The 22,142-nt window shown below is 44.1% G+C and overlaps 1 protein-coding gene, 1 non-coding gene and 1 pseudogene across 2 annotated transcripts in view; 2 read left to right on the forward strand and 1 right to left on the reverse strand.

The window, feature by feature from the left end:
- LOC126281283 (uncharacterized) overlaps positions 1 to 22,142 on the reverse strand; it is an 895,930-nt gene that overhangs the window by 838,045 nt on the left and 35,743 nt on the right. The window lies entirely within an intron of this gene.
- On the forward strand, positions 2,238 to 2,312 carry Trnat-ugu (transfer RNA threonine (anticodon UGU)). Its single transcript has one exon. It is a non-coding gene; the product is annotated as a tRNA-Thr (tRNA).
- Positions 13,300 to 13,417, forward strand: LOC126282576 (5S ribosomal RNA; annotated as a pseudogene).

Raw genomic sequence — 22,142 nt, forward strand, 5'->3', positions numbered from 1 at the left:
CACATTTGAACATTTTGAATGTCTTGATACCGAGAAACGTTTTGTATTTTCTGGATGCGCCTCGTAGATGCAGCACCCCGTTGCGCCTCGCCCTGAAGTTTGCTGTCAGAGAGGAAGAACACGCAGGGCAATGTGGCGTGTCGGCAGCCGCGACGTCTGGAGTCTGGACGGCGTCTAGGCTTAAGTGCCTGGCGAGCATCCAGCCAGACGCATCTGCATGCAGCGCGGCGGACGCAGCCGCATACAACTGGTTCTGCGTCCGTGCCGATAAACCTCTGCGCCGCCGCTCCTATCTGGGAGCGACTGACACAGCAACATCTCGCGTCAACGAGCCGCGCTTCGGCAAATGCTGTGCTTGCGCTGACGTCCGTATTCCGATCAGGTTATCAAGGAAACCTTCGAACCGTGGCAAAAAGAAGCCGTTCACGCCACTTAATAGTTAGGAAATAAAATATTTTACATCTGGCAGAACCCGACTCGGTGTAAGATCAGTTGCGGAAAACACAAGAAAAAGCGAGGCAATACTGACCACTGAATTATTTTCAGTTTAAAAAATTGTCAAAGCTTTTATGGCCACTTGTTGACAAAGACATGTCCGAAAGAACAGACACCATTATCATATACACTACTGTCCATTAAAATTGCTACACCAAGAAGAACTGCAGATGATAAACGTGTATTCATTGGACCAATATATTATACTAGAACTGACATGTGATTACGTTTTCACGCAATTTGGGTGCATAGATCCTGCGAAATCAGTACCCAGAACAACCACCTCTGGCCGTAATAACGGTCTTGATACGACTGCGCATTGAGTCGAACAGAGCTTGGATGGCGTGAACAGGTACAGCTGCCCATACAGCTTCAACATGATACCACAGTTCATCAACAGAAGTGACTGGCGTATTATGACGAGGCAGTTGCTCGGCCACCATTGACCAGACGTTTTCAATTGATGAGAGATCTGGAGAATGTGCTAGTCAGGGCAGCAGTCGAACATATTCTGTATCCAGAAAGACCCGTACAGGACCTGCAACATGCGGTCGTGCATTATCCTGCTGAAATGTAGGGTTTCGCAGGGATCGAATGAAGGGTAGAGCCACGGGTCGTAACACATCTGAAATGTAACGTCCACTGTTCAAAGTGCCGTCAATGCGAACAAGAGGTGGCCGAGACGTGAAACCAATGACACCCCATACCATCACGCCGGGTTATACGCCAGTGTGGTGATGACGAATACAAGCTTCCAATATGCGTTCACCGCGATGTCGCCAAACACGGATGCGACCATCATGATGCTGTAAACAGAACCCGGATTCATCCGAAAAAATGACGTTTCGTCATTGGTGCACCCAGGTTCGTCGTTGAGCACACCACCGCATGCGTTCCTGTCTGTGATGCAGCGTCAAAGGTAACAGGAGCCATGGTCTCCGAGCTGATAGTCCATGCTGCTGCAAACGTCGTCGAACTGTTCGTGCAGACGGTTGTTGTCTTGCAAACTACCCATCTCTTGACTCAGGAATAGAGACGTGGCTGCACGATCCGTTACAGCCATGCGGATAAGATGCCTGTCATCTCGACTGCTAGTGATACAAGGCCGTTGGGATCCAGTACGGTGTATCCTTATTACCCTCCTGAACCCACCGATTCCATATTCTGCTAACAGTCATTGGATCTCGACCAACGCTAGCAGCAATGTCGCGATACGATAAGCCACAATCGCCATAGGCTACATTCCGACCTTTATCAAAGTCGGAAACGTAATGGTACGCATTTCTCATCTTCACTCGAGGCATCATAATAACGTTTCCGAAGGCAACGTCGGTCAATTGCTGTTTGTTTATGAAAAATCGGTTGGAAACTTTCTTCATGTCAGCACGTTGTAGGTGTCGCCACCGGCGCCAACCTTGTGTTAACGCTCTGAAAAGCTTATCATTTGCATTTCACAGCATCTTCTTCCTGCAGGTTAAATTTCGCGTCTGTAGCACGTCATTTTCGTGGTGCAGCAATTTTAATGGTCAGTAGTGTAGTTAAGGCTAACCGGCCACTGACCTCCTGTGCTGGACGCACACGCATTTCCCGAACTCTTATGGTACTTGGTCAGATTGTCTGCGCGAGTAATGGGCGTAATGGGCAGGGGCGCTACGAATGTAGTGTGTTGACATTAAGTTGCGAATGTGGGTGTCACGGGGTGCGTGCAAGGGATAAATGCCTACAGTGGCGCTATCCTCAGTGCCGTCGGTGGCTCAGATGGATAAAGCGTCTGCCATGTAAGCAGGAGATCCCGGGTTCGAGTCCCGGTCGGGGCACACGTTTTCAACTGTCCCCGTTGATGCATATCAACGCCTCTCGACAGCTTTTCAAGCGCCTGTTGGCTCCTGTCTCGGGTTCTTCGGCAGACGTTCGTCTGATGATTTTTCTGACGTTTCGCCAGCACGAGTAGCTGGCACTGTCAAAGTTTCACCCTCAATTGCCGGTGACGTGACTGGAGCCGAGCTCGCGGCAACAGACTATGTACTTGGCGCGCCATCGTCCTCGGGCTTCCCCGAATTTCAGTGCGGTTCTCCTCTTGCTACCTGCAACGGCCGTCCTCTGCAGCGCAGGAAGCCAGTACTCGTTTACCTGACGCTGTCTTCTTTCTTGCTTACGCTGTTATCGTGTTTGTGCATTTCTAAAGCTTCCCTGAACAAACGGGTGTGATAGCTCTTTTCAACAGCCAGAACTTCCGTGTCGACGAATTTTACTATGTGGTCGGCCTCACAGAGCGCTTGCTCTGCCACAGCCAATTTCTCCACCTGCCCCAAGCTGCAATGTCGCTTATGTTCTGTGATCCTGGTGTTGATTGTTCGTCCAGTCTTTCCAACATTTTCAGTTTCCTTGAGTGAACGATCTTGCGATATTTTAGAAATGACAACACATTCCTCATTTTATTTCGTGAACGGCTAAATATATAGAAACGCGGTTTTCGGCAAATGTTAGACCGTCGAGGTGCCCGTATTTTTTGTTTGTTTAATGTTTTTGGCGCTGGCATCAACGGAGATATTGAAGCAAGTACTTTTTTAACCCCTTATTTGGCAAATGGTGAAAATAAAAACAAAAAAACAGTGCTTATATTTATTTATTATGCTTAAAGAAATACAATTCAGTCAGTTTTAGAAATTTTTGACAAAAATTGTGAAAATTATGAAATGTTGCTTACAAGCAACATTGCCAGCAGTAGATCACATTTATACATATTATAGAAAAAAAGTGTTTGCCAATAACGTCAAGCAAAAGGTTTCCTGTAAGTGAATAATTTAATTTATAAACACATTTATGCCGTGTAATAGAACTGTTTCATTTTCCCTTCTAGTTCTTCTTGCAAATGGAATTTTTGGAAACAGTTCCTCTTTGGAACGAAGCACAATACTAGATTGTATTTTGAACACATGACTGTAGAAAATCCAGATGGACAATAACGACACCGACCTTTGGGACCGTATACAGGCCAATGCTCCATATTATCAAATTGGACATCTTGCGTAACAGTCGGAGCTGTTGGCTTCCTCCCCTTATTTTGTGGTGGTGTTACGCCTATTGAGGGCCTTCCTACTTTCCTTTTCCCTGAAAACATAAAACCATTGGCAATATCCGCCCTGAATGACTTCAGTGAGGTCTTCTTGTCCAGAGATTCTCTTCGAAATACCAGTCAGGTATTTACAGCACTCAGATCTAGCATAAATCCAAATAATGTCATGTACAAACACCTAGTTTTCATTGGTCGTCTGTAGAGCTCTATCAGCATACAGCAAGATCAACTCCTCCCATATGCTTGTTGTACTGACGTACAATACTGGAACAGGGCACATCAATTCTTCTTTTTTCATTGCTGTCCCATCGTTTTACTGTTGAGAGTGGTTGGACACCACAAAATGAGCTTGCAAGTGTCACGATTTTATTGTTTTGAATATCCGCCGTCCGCCGTAAGCATATGTTATATACTAATGGCACATGTCCCAACTATGGGCAATGTTGCTCACAGGCAACATAAAAGTTTTATACTATTTACGCAATTCAAAACAATATTAGATTGAAATATTTCTACTGTAAACTCACCTCTGGGTATTTCTTAAAGAAAATCTGCTAAGATTACTGCCAATTTATTGAAATCCACTCTTTCATAACCAAAATAAGACACCCCTGTTGCTCACACGAGGAGATCTCTGTAACACCACTGCACAAACTGCCATATCGTGTGGAAAACCTTAAACTATTCCAACAACTGGCATTCGCAGTGTGGTAAAGGAACGTTACCTGGAAGCAACAATGCCAGTAAAAGGCACTGGGGAGTCTTTGTTGTTCCATAAGGCCAACGTAAATTTGATGTTGCTTGAGAGCAACACTGCCAAATAAAGGGTTAAATGGAACCTTATATATATTTTTTTATAATTGTATTCGAAAGCTCTTGAGAAGACCATTACAGTGATATAGCGTTTGTTAATGTTCGCGTTGAAACCTGCTGTAAAAAGACTCGGAAACTGTCCTAGAATGTCAGAGCACAGTGGCCGGAAACGGCATTTGCGGTAGAAACACTGCCAAGCAGGCGTTTCGGACCAGGCTATGTAGCTGTATGCGGTAAGGTAACCCTGCGCTACGAGAATAAACCTTTATTTTCCCTTGAACCAACTTACGACCTAGATGCAAGTTCACCTACAATTGCCATATATGGAAAAAGGGCACAGGATAGAATCTAGCGTACCACAAACGGATTAGGAAAACTATTTTGCAGCCTGTAAGATCTCATTATTTCTGAAGAATGAACCGTTAATTTCTCTGCTTCAACTCACGTAAATCTGGGAGCATGCATAAACGCCTGATTGGCAATGTTTTCACTCCAAATGCCGCTTCCTGCCACCGTGTTCTCACATTCTAGGGCATTTCTCGATTTTTTATACTACAGACTTCAACGCCACATTAACAAACGCTATACCACTGTAATTGTCTTCTCAAGAGGTATCGAATGCAGTTATAAAAAGTGTACAGTTCCATTAAAGAAACGCACTTGCTTCAATATTCTCGCTGACACCAGCCCTAAAACATTAACCAAACAAAAAATACGTGCTCCTCGAGGCTCTAACGTTTGCGAAAACCGCGTTCCGATATGTGTAGCCTCTCACGAAATACAAGGGGTGTTACGGCTTACGTGACTCATACATACACTTTAAAAATGTGTTTTCAGTGCTACTGTGTTTCAGTACTCTGTTGTACGTCTTCAGTTCTTTTTCCAAGTGCCAAATGATGGAAAAAATGCTGCAAATGTCCATTATTAGAAAGCGGAATGTCTTGCGCGGAAGTATAATAAGGGAAGATGGTGCTACAGACTTAACGCTGTACGTTGCTTTAAAGCCGGTGCCGCCAAGTTAAGGGCCCAAAATATGAGCACACTAAAGTTAACGAGTACTTTTTAATTTTTGCCGGCTGCATGTAACAGTAGAGCAGAAAATGTCACGGTGATTTCGTGAATAACGCAAATGTCGAAAGACACTTTCACACGTTTTAGTGATCCTTAATGTATATTTGATTCACTAATACTACAAATTTCATCTTGTTAATAGAATTTGGTTGAAATGGTTCAAATGGCTGTGAGCATTATGGGACTTAACATCTAAGGTCATCAATCCCCTAGAACTTACAACTACTTAAACCTAACTAACCTAAGGACATCACACACATCTATGGCCCAGGCAGGATTCGAACCTGCGACCGTAGCAGTCCCGCGGTTCTGGACTGCAGCGCCTAGAACCCCGAGACCATCGACTTGTGTCCCTTAATATAACTTACTGTACAGAAGCTATTCGTGCCTTTTGATATCATATTGTATAATTAGTTACGGTTAATAACAAAGCGTGTGGTTCGAGAATGGGCATGTCAGACCGTAACTGGTACCCGAAACCGATATAAAAAAATTACCCAGTCTCCTCACTTTCTCTTTCGCCAGTGTTGTAAAACGCTGTCTTATGAAAAAGTTAACGTGGGATTGACAACCACTTCACTTGCCATCAGAAGGCTACGTGTGACTTACTAAATGAGATGTATTCGACAAATTAAATGAAACGCTCGTAAGAAAATGCTGGTCTACTGGGGCGCTTTTGGGTGTTGAGCCGAGTTGATTCAAATTCATGAACAATATTTAAACGACCGTCCAAGCCGTCTTCTGCAAGCGCAGCGAGCTGTATTTTTAAGCGCACCCGCTGAAAAAACAGCTCGCACAAACTGACGAAGACGGCTGCGGCGGTCGCCGAAATAATGTGCATAAAACTGAATCAACAACTCGTCTACAAACCCGAAAGAATTATTCACACCGAGAAAACTTAATAACGCTCGCTGCCTTTCAGAACGCGCAAAATTAATTTAAAATACACGACGCCGCGCGCAACTCGCGTATGATTCTGCAAGGGGAGAGGCCATGGTCGGAGCCCCCTGGAATATTCATACAGTAAGAACGCAGCGGAACCTGAAGGTGAGAGGCAAGGCCGGGAGACTGAGCGCGTGTCTAGTTGCGCAAGGCGGTTACACGTTGCGAACTCGCCGCGCGCATCACAATCAATACTGCACGACACGGCCAGATGAATAGACGGCTGCCGGCTGCATTCTGTACTCGCCTAGCTCCGAACCACCCACCGACGCGAGCGCGCCTTATGCGTTCGCCACCTGCAATTCAGCAGTGCTGCCAACACACGGACGTTAATCGTCGACGTCTGGAAACGCTGCGACTGAAGATCCCCGTCGCATGCTGTTAGAGCCTGCCCTGTACTTGCTTTTACTTTTTATTTATTTCTTTAAATTTGGATCTGGCCAGATTACGAGTTTTCTATTCTTCTCTTACATCATACGGGGAAGTACACATATCAAAAACTATTAAAAAAAAACACGCGTGTCAATTTATCGGCAAACCGACAGACCGACCAATTTCATTGTAGTCTACAGGTACATACGTTCCGACCGACTTCACTCGTAGATCACCGTTCCTATAGGTGGTTGCGCATTGTTAATCTTACGGTTATTGAGATTATGTTCTACGAGCTGCCGCTTGGCATTACGCAGACATACAAACTGGAATTTGTCTTGCAGTCTTAAAACTAACAAGCTCAAAAAAGGTTGGAGAAAGCGGTGGGCAAACAAATGGTTAACGGAAAGAAAGAAATTCGCCCACGTTCTGTTACTTAAGGAGCCAATGTTTTTCGAAATTATTAAAGAATGCATGAACATACTTTTCGGAGCTACTGAATGTCGTTAAACAATATTTCAAGAAAAAGAATACACTCATGATCGAAGCTGTAATCAGCGAGGAGAGGCTGTTAGGTCATTACGGATTCTAGCCAGTAGCAGAACTTAAAAGGACCTCAAATTCACTGCGCCTTCATCTCCACAATTATTATCTGAAACTATCCCTGAAACTTGCAATTGATTTATAATTGACTTTGGTAATACATTATCGTAAAGCAAAATAAAAAAGTGATGTTCATACAAAATTAATTTGATTTTCAGGTTAACATAAAAAAAATGCTCTCTGGAAGTTTAAGAAGCTCACGTCACATTTGAAGAAGAAAGACCATAAATGGTCGCGGCGCACATCATCTAATACATATAGCAACGGATACATAAGAAATGAAGCATTTAGCAACTGTTGGAACTGTGAAAAAAGACCTCTTTGCACTTCATACCATACGGTGCAACGATAGGACGGGTCTTTTTAACACTCCTAAAAATGAAACAAATATATTTTATAAATAAAATTCTGTCGACTGTTTATCTTTCGGTTTTTATGTTTTATTTCTGATGACTATCGGCAAAGAAATCTAAAACCTAATGCCTGTATTTCGTTTTTTTTACATTTCATTCCTGGTTATGTACCTCTATTTCGGTTTTAGGTTACGTTTCTTATAAGTGTAGGTAATAATCCTAAAAAGCGAAATACAAATAGTCTACTTATTTCTATTCATCAAAATACAATCTTTCACTATCTTTGTGCACGATACTAAACCATATCGGATCTCTTAAAAAATGAAACAACTCCATTTTATTTCTATTGCTATAGTCCTCGCACGACGTGACTCGTAAATGTCTGCAGTCTTTAAATTTCTCCGTAAACTCTGTCATAAAAGTTTCGTCTCCCTCGCACTCTGTCATGTTAACTATATTTGCGAACAGCTTTCAAACCCACGCGTTGTGACAGACGATGAACTTTTCTGGCGGTTAGGGCGATAGCGCTACATACAAAACTGTTTTTTTGGCTGAAGTGATTTTGTGAGGGGGGGGGGGGGGGAGGGAAGGGGGGGGGGGGGGTAGTGGCTGTCGTATGGCCGTACCCAATCGATCTCACGACACGAAAAATCGATCGGTAGGTTGACCTAAACGCCTACATATGTTGTGTTCGTCGGTCGGTTGGTTTGTGCGTGTGTAGGGCTCTACACAAAACATTCTGAATTTCTTGTGTGTACATACGATTGAGCAATGTAAATCTGATATATTTTTATGAGGATCATTATAATCACCAATGCAAATAACAGTGAACAAAAACAAAGAATAACAAACAAGCTTGTAATATTAACAATGCAAGATGTTTCTAAAAGGACTTTAAAACTTCGAAAGTTAAGGTCCTAGAAATTTATTCATGTGAGTTACACACTTAATCTTGGCGTGATTCCTTTTAATCTAGGAGTAATTTTTTTTTTTAGTAAAGTAGATGAATTTCTGACTAGCGTATTAGGCTAATTCTGGCTAACATCACTGCAAGCGCCAGCAAAAATAGCGGCCTTAACTAGTCCAGAGCGCCGTCGCTGTGTGTTTTGTTTTGTGCAACAACTTTACAACGTAATTAACGTACATGCTCCCACTAGACCTATCACTTACGAGTAGCGTAAGTGTCCTCTCGAAACTGGGTGCTCGAGAAGGCATCGTAAAAAGTCCTCAGGTCGACAGCAACACGTCGTGCTTCTCGCTCCCTGGGCATCACACAAGCGACTGGCGTGTGTTACGAAGGCATCGGAATCACAAAGCGTACAAATGAATATAGATGTCTCAAGAAGCGCGTTCCAGGTGAATGGATATGCTGGACAGCGCCGATTCCATGACCCCCACGTTCACCGGACCTATCAACTTCTGATTTATTTTTATTTATCAAGGCTAAAGTGTTTTGTACCACCCTTACTGGATTATCTAGCAGACCTCAAAGCAAGAATATGCTACGCAACTGAACAAGTTACGCCTCATATGTTAGAGTGAGTTTGGCAAAAAATCTACAATGTGACCCAGAAGTCCGTTGACATTTGAAAATCCACTAATTCACGGAATAATGTAAATAGAGAGGTAGAACTTTACACACGTCTCCGAAACAATATGGGGTTTTATTGAAACCCACAGTGAGTGCGAAAGCCGGCCAATACAAGGCACTGGACAGCAAAACCGTTAGTGACGTCGGATGAGCATCTTGTATAAAATGAGCTGTAGTGAAGGAGGGAGTCAGATGTGCCAGCAATCGCGAGTTGACTTTACCAGAAAAGCCAATGTTATGAATCTTTACTATCAGAATGGATAATCCGCTACTACAGTTTTAAGATCCTGCCGCCACAAGAAGAGTATTCGAATGGGTACAGGTCCTATGAGAAGTGTCGCTGTGGAGAAATTGATCACGAATTTCCGCCCCAAGTATTGTTTAGGCGATTGGCCCCGTAGTGCGAGACCAGACTCTAGTGCTTCTGTTGCTCAGACAATTCAGCAAGAAGTGGAGACTTTAGGGGGCTCATCTCCAGAAGGTAGAGTCAACACTCGTGAAGTCGTACGTAAAAAAACATCTGAGGTCATCAGTCCCCTAGAATTCAGTAGCGGCGGCGCGGTTCCAGACTGAAGCGCCTAGAACCGCTCGGCCACACCAGCCGGCAAGTCGCACGTCGTACCGGCATTATACGCACAACGTTTGGAGAGCACAAAGGCCCAGAACTTCCAATGCTAGCTGTACAAAATCCAGTAGCTATTATGAACGGTTAACCAACTATTTTGTGACGCGGAAAGCATTTGCCGTGCGGGCACTTCAAAAAATGGGGGAAGATAGCGATTGGTCGTCTAACGTGTTATGTACCGTTGAAGCCGATTTCACACTTCGAGGGTCTGTCGACACCCAATACTGCAGAATTTGGGCTACCGAATATTCTAGAACTGTCGTGGAAACCCCATTGCACGAAAAGAAAGTCGCGGCATGTTTTGGCTTTACCACATCAGTCGCGACTGGATCCTTTTTCCTCGAGAAAGTGCAAGTTGTTGCTTTTCAAACTGTCAACATGCCAGGTACGAGATACGCCGAAATGTTATAGAATCGAATCATCCCTAACCTGGCTGACAAACACCTCCCGGAAAGTGCGACTTCTATGCAGCAGGACGACGCTCCACCCCGTATTGTTACACGTGTGGAAGATCTGCGCTCATCGTTTGGCGAGGATCGCGTGTTACGCGACTACTTCCCTTATGCTTGGCCTGCCTAATCTCCAGACCTCAATGCGTGTGATTAATAGTTGTGGGGTTACCTGAAGTCTCACGCCTCCCGCGATTTCCCGACATCATTAGGGATACTAAAAGACAACATCCAATGGCAGTTTCTCACCATACCTACAGATACGCTGTACAATGCTTTTCACAACATTATCCCTCGCCTACACGTATTGTTCAAGAAAGACGGCCGACATGTTGAGCATTTGTTATAACGAACATCGTTTTCAACTATTGTGCTAACTAGTGCGTTTGCATTATTTCAAGCACCACCTGTTCGTCATTTTGTGCACTTTCCTTGTTTCAATAAAACCACATGTCATTTCGAGTATGTGTGTCAATTTTTAACTACGGGATCCCGGGTTCGATTCCCGGCGGGGTCAGGGACTTTCACCTGCCTCGAGATGACTGGGTGTTTATGTTACCATTTCATCATCATTCATGAAAGTGGCGAGACTGGACTGAGCAAAGGTTGGGAATTTGTACGGCCGCTGATAACCGCGCAGTTGAGCGCCCCACAAACCAAACATCATCTTCAACAATTTTTACCTGTCTCGCTACATTACTCCGGGAAGTAATGGCTTTTCAGATGTTAACGGACCTTTGGGTCACCCTGTACTTCAGATAGGATGTGCCTCGCGTGACGAATGGGAATCACATTCAACCTGTGTGGTTGTAACTTAAAAGTACCTGATATAAGTGGCTCGAAATATCACGCTAGAACCAGGTCTGTAAATGATATGAACAAGTCTACATGAATTTTCAACATTGTCAATTTCTTTTGGAAACAATCTGTAAGATTCTATTATTTGAGCATGCATAAAACAAATAGATACATACACACATATTTAAACAAAATTTATTTTTGGGACAATGTTCTTCGTTGTCTCAGAAGTCAAATACATCCAATCCTCCGATTCGATCAAGGTTTTCGGGAGACTTCTCTTGGTCATAAAGCGAATGTCCCCCCTGAACATTCGTAGTTGAGATTCCTTCTGCCCCACTAGCACCCTGCTGGCATATTTGGGTGCAAGGAAAGAAGTTCTAAAACAGCCTGCCCTGCTCTCGCGAGTTGGGAACGAAAGATGTAAAAAAGTAAATAAGAAAGTACTTTAGCCCTCTGAAGCTGTGCTTAATATCATCACAAACAGAAAGAATAACAGAGGACAAGAGTGAAATAACAGCAACTGCTGTTTCTGATGAACCACACCCGCAAATTACAATTTCGAATTTCGCAAAAATAACATTTTTGTGCTGGTGTGTGCATGATCCGTGTTCATGTTCACCTGTTCTCAATGCCCGGTCCGAAACCTCGTTTGAACTTTACTTATCTTCTCCCCCCTCCCCCCCCCCCTCTCTCTCTCTCTCTGTCTGTGTGTGTGTGTGTGTGTGTGTGTGTGTGTGTGTGTGTGTGTGTGTTTTAATTCTTTTATCTGCTTTTGTTGTGGACTATTTGAGGGTGGGAGTGTTCAGTACAGAGAGCTGCAGACAAGTATGTGTCAGAGACACTTACTGTAACAGCAAGCTATTAAGTGTCTTTTAAAGTCATGTTTCCAATAAGGAAAACATTTTGAGACGATCGCTGGAGGTGTAACGTGATAGTACAGAGGATTACTCTTAATTGTGAGCGAGTATTTCTGCTGGGTTTCTCGGAAAGAAATATTACAGGTGAATATAAAAAAATACTATGCCAATATTAAACGTAACTTCGCGGAATAATCTGCAAAACCACAACCATTACCTCTTCAAGCGCACTAGATTGCCTGTGAGTAAACAGATAGTTCCCTTAAAAACAATGTTACATCACGGCAACGTTAGGTAAAGTAACGAGTGCTGAACAAAGAGAAAATTGCGAGTACCAGGAACTCGGCGCTACATCACTTACCTGAAAGCTTGTTTAGAGGTCTTAAACCTTTTATGAAACATTATTAACCAGTGTTTAATGTGTTTCTTTTCAGGGTATAGATACGACAGAAAAACTGACGAAAGAAAAAGAACAGTTATCATTTCAAAAGTGTACTTTCTTTTACCACGTAATCGCCTGGTAACTTTATGAAAGACTTAAAAATCTTTTTTCTCTTTGTTCCTTAGTGTAATATCAACTGCTTAAAAATCTTTTACAACACACGCATATCTACTAACGTGTGTGTAACTGGGAATAAATCAATAAGCCTTATGCGAATGTAATTTATCTTTGAAACAAATGGCTTGCAAAACACTTATTTCTCCGATTCTTGAGTATTGATCATCAGTCTTACGACCTTTACCTAGCTGGATTAATAGGAGAGATGGAGAAGACCCAACGAAAAGCGCCGTGTTTCGCTATGGGATGTTTATTAGGAGCCAAAGAATTACGGAAATGCTCAACAAATTACAATGGCAGATTCTACAACAAAGTGGTTGTGCATCACAGATAGGTTACATCTTGAAATTCCGAATATGTACTTTCCACAAAGAGTCGATCAACATATTTCTTTCTACATACGTCTCGCGAAATGATCACAAAAAAAAAAAGATATTTTAGAGCGGATACAGAGGCTACCGACAAATATTCTTATCGCTCGTCATTCGCCATTCGCGAATTAAATACGAAATGCAAGTTAATATAGATAAGTAAGAAAACCACTCCTGTAATGTTCGAATATTGTATCAATGATATGCTGCTTGACACAATCACATCGGTTAAACATGGGTGCAATTACTATACTGCAGTGCCTGTGATGGTTAAGAAGAACGATGCATGCATGCATTTAACACCAAGATTGCATTTCTTGTGCCAACGGCCTTGCCGCAATGGTAACACCGGTTCCCGTCAGATCACCGAAGTTAAGCGCTGTCGGGCTGGGCTAGCTCTTGGATGGGTGACCATCCAGTCTGCCGAGCGCTGTTGGCAAGCGGGGTGCACTCAGCCCTTGTGAGGCAAACTGAGGAGCTACTTGCTTGAGAAGTAGCGGCTGCGGTCTCGTAAACTGACATACGGCCGGGAGAGCGGTGTGCTGACCACACGCCCCTCCATATCCGCATCCAGTGACGTCTGTGGCCTGAGGATGATACGGCGGCCGGTCGGTAGCGTTAGGCCTTCAAAATCCTGTTCGGACGGAGTTTAGTTCAGTGCATTTCTCGTGTTGTTTACATACTTTGTCCAACACCTGCTGCAGTTCTCAGTCCCACTAAAAGTACAATACGCTATCAGTAATAAAGAAGTATCTAAGCTACGCCCACAGAAATATGGAAACACCGTGAGAATTGCATGCGTGGACATGAATGCAGCTGCTAGCCAATCCTGGAGGTTGCGCCGTTGAATTTGACCACGACGGCACTTGCGCAATGCCATCAATACGTTGCAACTATCTGTTGTGGTCAGAGTAGTGTTCTGTATAGCTGTGTGTAGGAGCTAAGAGAATTCGAACATCGGCAGATTGTTGGTGGTAGTGTGGCGGGTCTTCCGTAACGAAGGTCTACATCTACATCTACATCCATACTCCGCAAGCCAACTGACGGTGTGTGGCGGAGGGTACCCTGAGTACCTCTATCGGTACTCCATTCTATTCCAGTCTCGTATTGTTCGTGGAAAGAAACATTATCGGTATGCCTCTGTGTGGGCTCTAATCTCTCTGATTTTATCCTCATGGTCTCCTCGCGAGATATGCGTAGGAGGGAGAAATATACTGCTTGACTCCTCGGTGAAGGTAGGTTCTCGAAACTTTAACAAAAGCCCGTACCGAGCTACTGAGAGTCTCTCCTGCAGAGTCTTCCACTGGAGTTTATCTATCATCTCCGTAACGCTTTCGCGATTACTAAATGATTCTGTAACGAAGCGCGCTTATCTCCGTTGGATCTTCTTTATCTCTTCTATCAACCCTATCTGGTACGGATCCCACACTGCTGAGCAGTATTCAAGCAGTAGGCGAACAAGCGTTCTGTAAGCTACTTCCTTTGTTTTGATTGCATTTCCGTAGGATTCTTCCAATGAATATCAGTCTGGCATCTCCTTTACCGACGATCAACTTTATATGTTAATTCCATTTTAAATCACTCCTAATGCGTACTCCCAGATAATTTATGGAATTAACTGCTTCCAGTTGCTGACCTGCTATATTGTAACTAAATGATAAGGGATCTTCCTGTCTATGTATTCGCAGCACATTACACTTGTCTACATTGAGATTCAATTGCCATTCCCTGCACCATGCCTCAATTCGCTGCAGATCCTCCTGCATTTCAGTACAATTTTCCATTGTTACAACCTCTCGGTATACCACAGCATCATCCGCAAAAAGTCTCAGTGAACTTTCGATGTCATCCACAAGGTCATTTATGTATATTGTGAATAGCAACGGTCCTACTACGACACTCCCCTGCGGCACACCTGAAATCACTCTTACTTTGGAAGATTTCTCTACAATGAAAATGACATGCTGCGTTCTGTTACCTAGGAACTCTTCAATCCAATCACGCAATTGGTCTGATAGTCCATATACTTTTACTTTGTTCATTAAACGACTTTGGGGAACTGTATCGAACGCCTTGTGGAAGTTTCACACGAACGTCTTTTTCGAAACCCATGCTGATTCCTACAGAGTAGATTTCTGGTCTCCAGAAAAGTCATTATACTCGATCATAATACGACTTCCAAAATTCTACTACTGATGGACGTTAGAGATATCTGTTCGACGTCCCTTCTTGAAAACGGGGATGACCTGTGCACTTTTCCAACCCTTTGGAGCGCTACGCTCTTCTAGAGACCAACGGTACAGCGCTGCAAGAAAGGGGGGGGGGGGGCGCAAGTTCCTTCGCGTACTCTGTGTATAATCGAACTGGTATCCCATCAGGTCCAGCGGCCTTTCCTCTTTTGTGCAATTTTAATTGTTTCTCTATCCCTCTGTCGTCTGTTTCAATATCTACTATTTTGTCATCTGTGCGACAATCTAGAGAAGGAACTACAGTGCAGTCTTCCTCTGTGAAACAGCTTTGGAAAAAGACATTTAGTATTTCGGCCTTTAGTCTGTCATCCTCTGTTTCAGTACCATTTTGGTGACAGAGCCGAAATGTGTGATTTTTCACGGGACACTGTATCGAAGGTTTATAGCGCATAGAGGGAAAGCGGGAAAACATCATGCGCTAACTGACAACGCGGACGAAACTGTGTGCTGAGTGATCTGGCTGCTGTGGCCGAGCGGTTTTACGTGCTTCAGTCCGGAACCGCACAGCTGCTACGGTCGCATGTTCGAATCCTGCCTCGGGCATGGATATTTGTGATGTCCTTAAGTTAATTAGGTTTAAGTAGTTCTAAGTCTAGGGGGCTGATGACCTCAGATGTTTAGTCCCATAGTGCTTAGAGTCATTTGGACCATTTTGTGTGTTGAGTGATTGTGACAGATGATCACTGCAGAGGATTGTGACGGAAAGTAAGAAAACGACAACTGCAAAAGTCATTGCAGAACTGAATGTCACACTCACGAAAGCTGTCAGTACCAAAACACGAAAGAACCTCCAGAACGTGGGAAATGCAGAGCGATCTGGAATTCCAAAATGATTCGTCAGTGATGCAAATGCCTGTAACAGGAAAATGTAGTTCCGAAGCGCTGAAACCTGGACTGCGTAGGAATGGAAGAATGTCATTTGGTCGGATGAGTCTTGCTTCACATTCTTTGGAGCTTCTGGCCGAGTTTGCGTCCCAGGAGTGAAACATGAGTGGTTTCGGTGATGATATGGGCAGCCACATTGCGTTATTACACGGACCCCACTGGTATTCTGCAAGGTCGTATTACTGCCAAGTATGATGTGAACATTTTGGCTGGTCGGGTCTACCCCATGGTACAACGTTTCGTTCCCCGAAGTTGATACCGTGTTTTAAGACAACAGAGCTCCAGTCTACACACCTCACATCGTCCAGGAATGATTTTGTGAGGACGAAGGTGAATTGTCGCATCTCCTCTGGCAATCACAGTCACCAGATCTGTCAAGGTGTGGGCGTCATGTTCTCGACAATTACCGACTAGTAAGACAAACTCATTTCCGAAATGTTAAGGGCAGCAAATAGATACTACACTCACGCTCATAAATTAAAGATAATTGCAGAATGCGGTGCCACGTAACGTGGCACTACACAAAATTGGCGCTAATAGCATAAGTACATAGGGAATACACTCCACCCAGACCTGTAAGTCCACGGTATTGGTGATAAGTTGAGAAAACCGCCCCGAGACACATTTGCTACAAATCGCCACTGTTTCCTGCGCATGTACTCCGACATCATTCTGGGATATGATCAGGTATCGAGCAGCTGATGGGGTATAGCCTCCCATTCTTGCACCAGTGCCTGTCGGAGCTCCTGAAGTGTCCTAGGGGTCTGAAGACGTGCAGCGATACGTTCGCCGAGAGCATCCCAGACGTGCTCGATGAGGTTTAGGTCTGAAGAACAGGCAGGCCACTCCATTCGCCTGATATCTTCTGTGTCAAGGTACTCCTCCACGATGGCAGCTCGGTGGGGCCGTGAGTTATCATACACCAGGAGGAAAGTGGGACCCACTGCACCCTTGAAAAGGCGGACATACTGGTACAAAATGACGTCCTTATACACCTGACCTGTTACAGTTCCTCTGTCAAAGACATGCAGGGGCGTACGTGCACCAATCATAATCCCACCCCACACCATCAAACCACGACCTCCATACAGGTCCCTTTCAAAAACATTAAGGGATTGGTATCTGGTTTCTGGTTCAAGCCACATGGAAACACGGCGAGAATCACTGTTCAGACTATACCTGGACTAGTCCGTAAACATAACCTGGGACCACTGTTCCAATGACCATGTACTGTGTTCTTTACACCAGGCTTTACGGGTTCTCCTGTGACCAGGGGTCAGTGGAATGCACCTTGCAGGTCTCCGGGCGAATAAATTATGTCTCTTCAGTCGTCTGTAGACTGTGTGTCTGGAGAAAACTGTTCCAGTGGCTGCAGTAAGGTCCCAGGCAAGGCTACCTGCTGTACTCCGTGGCCGTATTCGGGCATTGACGGTGAGATATCGGTCTTCTTGTGGTGTTGTACACTGTGGACGTTCCGTACTATAGCGCCTGGACACGTTTCCTGTCTGCTGGAATCGTTGCCATAATCTTGAGATCACACTTTGTGGCACACGGAAGGCCCGTGCTACGACCTGCTGTGTTTGACCAGCCTCCAGTCGCCCTAGTATTCCAAGCCTCATAACGTGATCAATATGTGTTCTTTGAGCGATTTTCAACACACAGTCACCATTAGCACGTCTGAAAACGTCTGTTGATCGTCGGTAAAGCAGATGCCAGACTGAGATTCAATGGAAGAATCCTAAGGAAATGCAATCCGAAAACAAAGGAAGTAGGTTACAGTACGCTTGTTCGCCCACTGCTTGAATACTGCTCAGCAGTGTGTGATCCGTACCAGATAGGGTTGATAGAAGAGATAGAGAAGATCCAATGGAGAGCAGCGTGCTTCGTTACAGGATCATTTAGTAATCGCGAAAGCGTTACGGAGATGATAGATAAACTCCAGTGGAAGACTCTGCGGGAGAGACGCTCAGTAGCTCGGTACGGGCTTTTGTTGAAGTTTCGAGAACATACCTTCACCGAGGACTCAAGTAGTATATTGCTCCCTCTTACGTATATCTCGCGAAGAGACTATGAGGATAGAATCAGAGAGATTAGAGCCCACACAGAGGCATACCGACAATCCTCCTTTCCACGAGCAATACGAGAGTGGAATAGAAGGGAGAACTGATAGAGGTACTCAAGGTACCCTCCGTCACACACCGTCAGGTGGCTTGCGGAGTATGGATGTAGATGGACACTTACTCGCTGCACCGTACTCTGACATGCACCAACACACCTCTCCGTATGTGGACTGCTGCCAGCACCATTGTGCGACGACCGTAGGTCAAATGCACCGCAATATCATACCTCGACGTGATTTACACCCGCAAACAGCCCACCAGAGCGTTGTTTCACCATGTATCAGCATTATCCTTAATTTATGATCATGAGTGTACATATTTTAGCCATTTAACTGCACTTAATTTCAATCAACTATGGACGTTAATTAAGATGAGCTACGGCCGCGTTTTCTATTTCCGCTACACCGGACATTTCACAATGAGTGGTAGGCTGATAAAACGGTTATACAGTTGGCGCAGATGACGACACTGCCTCCCCAGCCGTGACCGCTATATTAGCGTTCACGTCACGGTGAGGACGGCAGCCAGGGTAGGCGAAGCGTGGCGAATAGTGTCAAAGGCAGAACAATCCCATGCTTGAAAGAAATGTCAAAAGGAAATGACCTAGGCACATTCACTTTGTCTCGGATTTTTTGTAATTCTATATTTGTGATACGTGACTTTCAGAAGCCAAATATCATTCCCCAAAGCAATTCGATGGAACTCGCAAAAGTTCTCGAGAAAACACGATTTGAAGTTTTCTGAAAAATTTAGATTCACTGAAAATAAGACGTTTTTTTTCGACAGGCCGCATGTCTCACTCGGTAGTATTGGTGAACGGTGATAGCGTAATCAATGGATCAAATGGCTCAAATGGCTCTGAGCACTATGGGACTTAACTTTTGAGGTCATCAGTGCCCTAGAACTTAGAACTACTTAAACCTAACTAACCTAATTACATCACAAATATCCATGCCCGAGGCAGGATTCGAACCTGCGTCCGTTGCGGTCGATCGGTTCCAGACTGTAGCGCCTAGAACCGCTCGGCCACCCCGGCCGGCAATCAATGGATCGCTATTTCGAATCTTGTGAAGATCTTTTTCGTCAAATTTTTCATTCACTTCGAAGATTTACATAGTTTAAATATAAAATTCATTAGGTATAAACTAATTAACACATCCTTAAGCGTAATTTTTGGAAAAACGCACAGAAAGTTCCAGTTTTCATGGCAAATATAAATTCCTAACTACTGGTGTTTTATAAAAGATTGTCAGTAACTTTGTAATTTTTTTAAAAAAATTAAGCAATTTTTACTAACAATGTTTTATAAAATACAGGTAATGGAGAATTTATATTTTCAATGTGTGCAGTTTGTAATTAGGAGCAAGATGATGTGCATTTTAATGAAAATGATAGATATGTGTTAATTACCATATAGTTAATGAATTTTAAGTTACATGGTGAAGGTTTTCGAAATGAACGAGAAAGTAAAACGAAAAAAGACCGTACCGAAATCTGAACGAGCAACCCGTTGATTACCTGAATGTCATTCTTCGACTGCGAGGTAGCGCAGTGGTTACCAAGCTGGAATCTCATTCAGGTGGAGAACGGTTAAACCCCCGCGTCCCACCATCCATATTTGGGTTTCCCGTCTATTTCCCCAAATCGCTTAAGGCAAATGCCGGAATGGATTTTTGGAAAGGACGCGGCCGCTTTCCCTCTCCGTTCCTAACGACCTCGTTGTCGGCGGAATGTAAGTACTAATCTACTCCTCCTCCTCCTTGGCGCTAACAAGTGAGCCAAGCGGAATAAGGAAAAATTCGCCTTAACTTTGGTGAATTAAAATTGCATGGAAATCTTCAAAGTCGATTTTCTCAAGTGTTCTTGAGAGCTGCAGAACTGGTCTGGTTAACTAATATTTCAGTACTGTTCTTCACCTACCGTAAATATAAAAAACCACCAAAATCCGATTCGTGGGTGGTCTCTGTCAGTTTTTGTTACTATCTGTATCATTTTGTTATGTTGTATGTTTTCTTAACGTGCAGGTATGCGCGCTACACCTCGTGCCTCTGACGTTGAACACAGGAACGTTCAAGGGAACGTGGCTGACCACTGTCCACTACATGACAAAGGGGTAAAAACTGGAGGAAAAAATATGGAAAAAATATGGCGTCTGAGACTTGCGTAGGACATGGTCCTTCGAGCAAGAGATGAGAAAGAGTTGAAAGATATAGTGGATGTTCGCCAGTTACGGCCTGTATCGTCGCGATAATGATTCCCCATTTGTCTCTGATCTGCTGATGTAGATCCTCTCCTTAGGCCGGTATTACAGAATCAAATTTTTGTCACAAAGAAATTGATCAAAGTTTCTTTGACAGAGATCTTTAATGTGGCACAAAAGGTGGTCTCACACTGTCATCAAATATACGAGGGCTATCCACAAGGTATATTACGTTTTCGTTTGTGTCCGTTAGGGGCACGGCTAGCGCGGCCATCTTCATGTTATGGCATTCCGCCGCTCATTCGGCATCCTGCCGTGCTAGTGAGAGGTTCGTGCTGTACTCCGTTGAGTTACCGTGACAGTTTGAAACGCCAGCGTTAATTGAAAATGCCGCGATGTGTGAAGTGCGTGCTGTAATAAGGTTTCTGACTGCAAAAAACTGTACACCGATAGAAATCTATCGGCAGCTTCGTGAAGTATATTGGGACAACATAATCATTGAAGGTGGAATGCGTCAATGGGTCGTAAAATTTAAAAATGGCCGAACTAACGTTCACGACGAAGAGCGAAGTGGAAGACCCAGCATAGTGACTGCCGAACTTGTCGAAAAAGTCGATGCCGCGGTTCGTGAAAACCGTAATTTCACAATAACGGAACTCTCTATGAGTTTTCCACAAATTTTACGAAGTTTGTTGCACGAAATCATTACCGAAAAGCTTGATTACCACAAGTTTTGTGCAAGATGGATGCCAAAAATGTTGACAGAGATTCACAAAAATCTGCGAATGGCTGCAGCGTTAACGTTTTTGGACGCTTACGAGAAAGATGGCAACTCATTACTCGATCGCATCGTTACTGGTGACGAAACATTGGTTGAGCATGTGAACTGCGAGACAAAATTGCAGTCAATGCAGTGGGGGCACACAAATTCCCTCCAAAAACCCAAGAAATGCATGCAGACAATGTCGTCAAGGAAGGTCAAGGCGACTGTCTTTTGATACAGAAAAGGTGTGATTTTTGTGGATTTCCTGGAAAGAGGCACTACAATAAACTCTCAGAGGTATTGCCAAACTCTGCACAACCTCAGAAGAGCAATAAAAAACAAGCGCAGGGGAAAGTTGGGCTCAAAGATCTTGCTGATTCACGGCAACGCCCGGGCCCACACGGCAAATGCCACTCGTGAAGTTCTCGAATCTTTTAAGTGGGAGTTGTTTCCTCATCCGCCGTACAGTCCCGACCTGGCACCGAGCGACTTCCATTTATTCCCAGCAATGAAGAAGTGGTTGGCTATGCAGCGTTTCGATGGCGACGCACAGCTTCAAGAAGCGGTAACCACGTGGTTGAAGGCGCAGGTGGCCGAATTTTACGACGAAGGAATTTCCAAGCTAGTCCATCGCTACGATAAGTGCCTTCATTTAAATGGCAACTATGTAGAAAAGTAGTATTTAAATGTGGCTTTCATCTGTACATAATTTTAAAAAGATCCAATACTTTATTTTTAATTCCAAAACGTAATGTACTTTGTGGATAGCCCTCGTATCATAAAAGTTCCTTGCCAATGGAGACCTATTACTACTGTATGACCTGCAATTGCGTGTACAGCAAATGTATTGCTATTCTACTTGGAAGAAAGACAGTAGAAAAGGAAAAGAAAACGTTCTTGGGCGAAGCCGTGGGTGTCACGCCGAGATGAGAAAGGCATGCAACACG

Source organism: Schistocerca gregaria, chromosome 7, assembly GCF_023897955.1.
Source record: "Schistocerca gregaria isolate iqSchGreg1 chromosome 7, iqSchGreg1.2, whole genome shotgun sequence".
In the NCBI taxonomy this organism is placed as follows: Eukaryota; Metazoa; Arthropoda; class Insecta; order Orthoptera; family Acrididae; genus Schistocerca; species Schistocerca gregaria.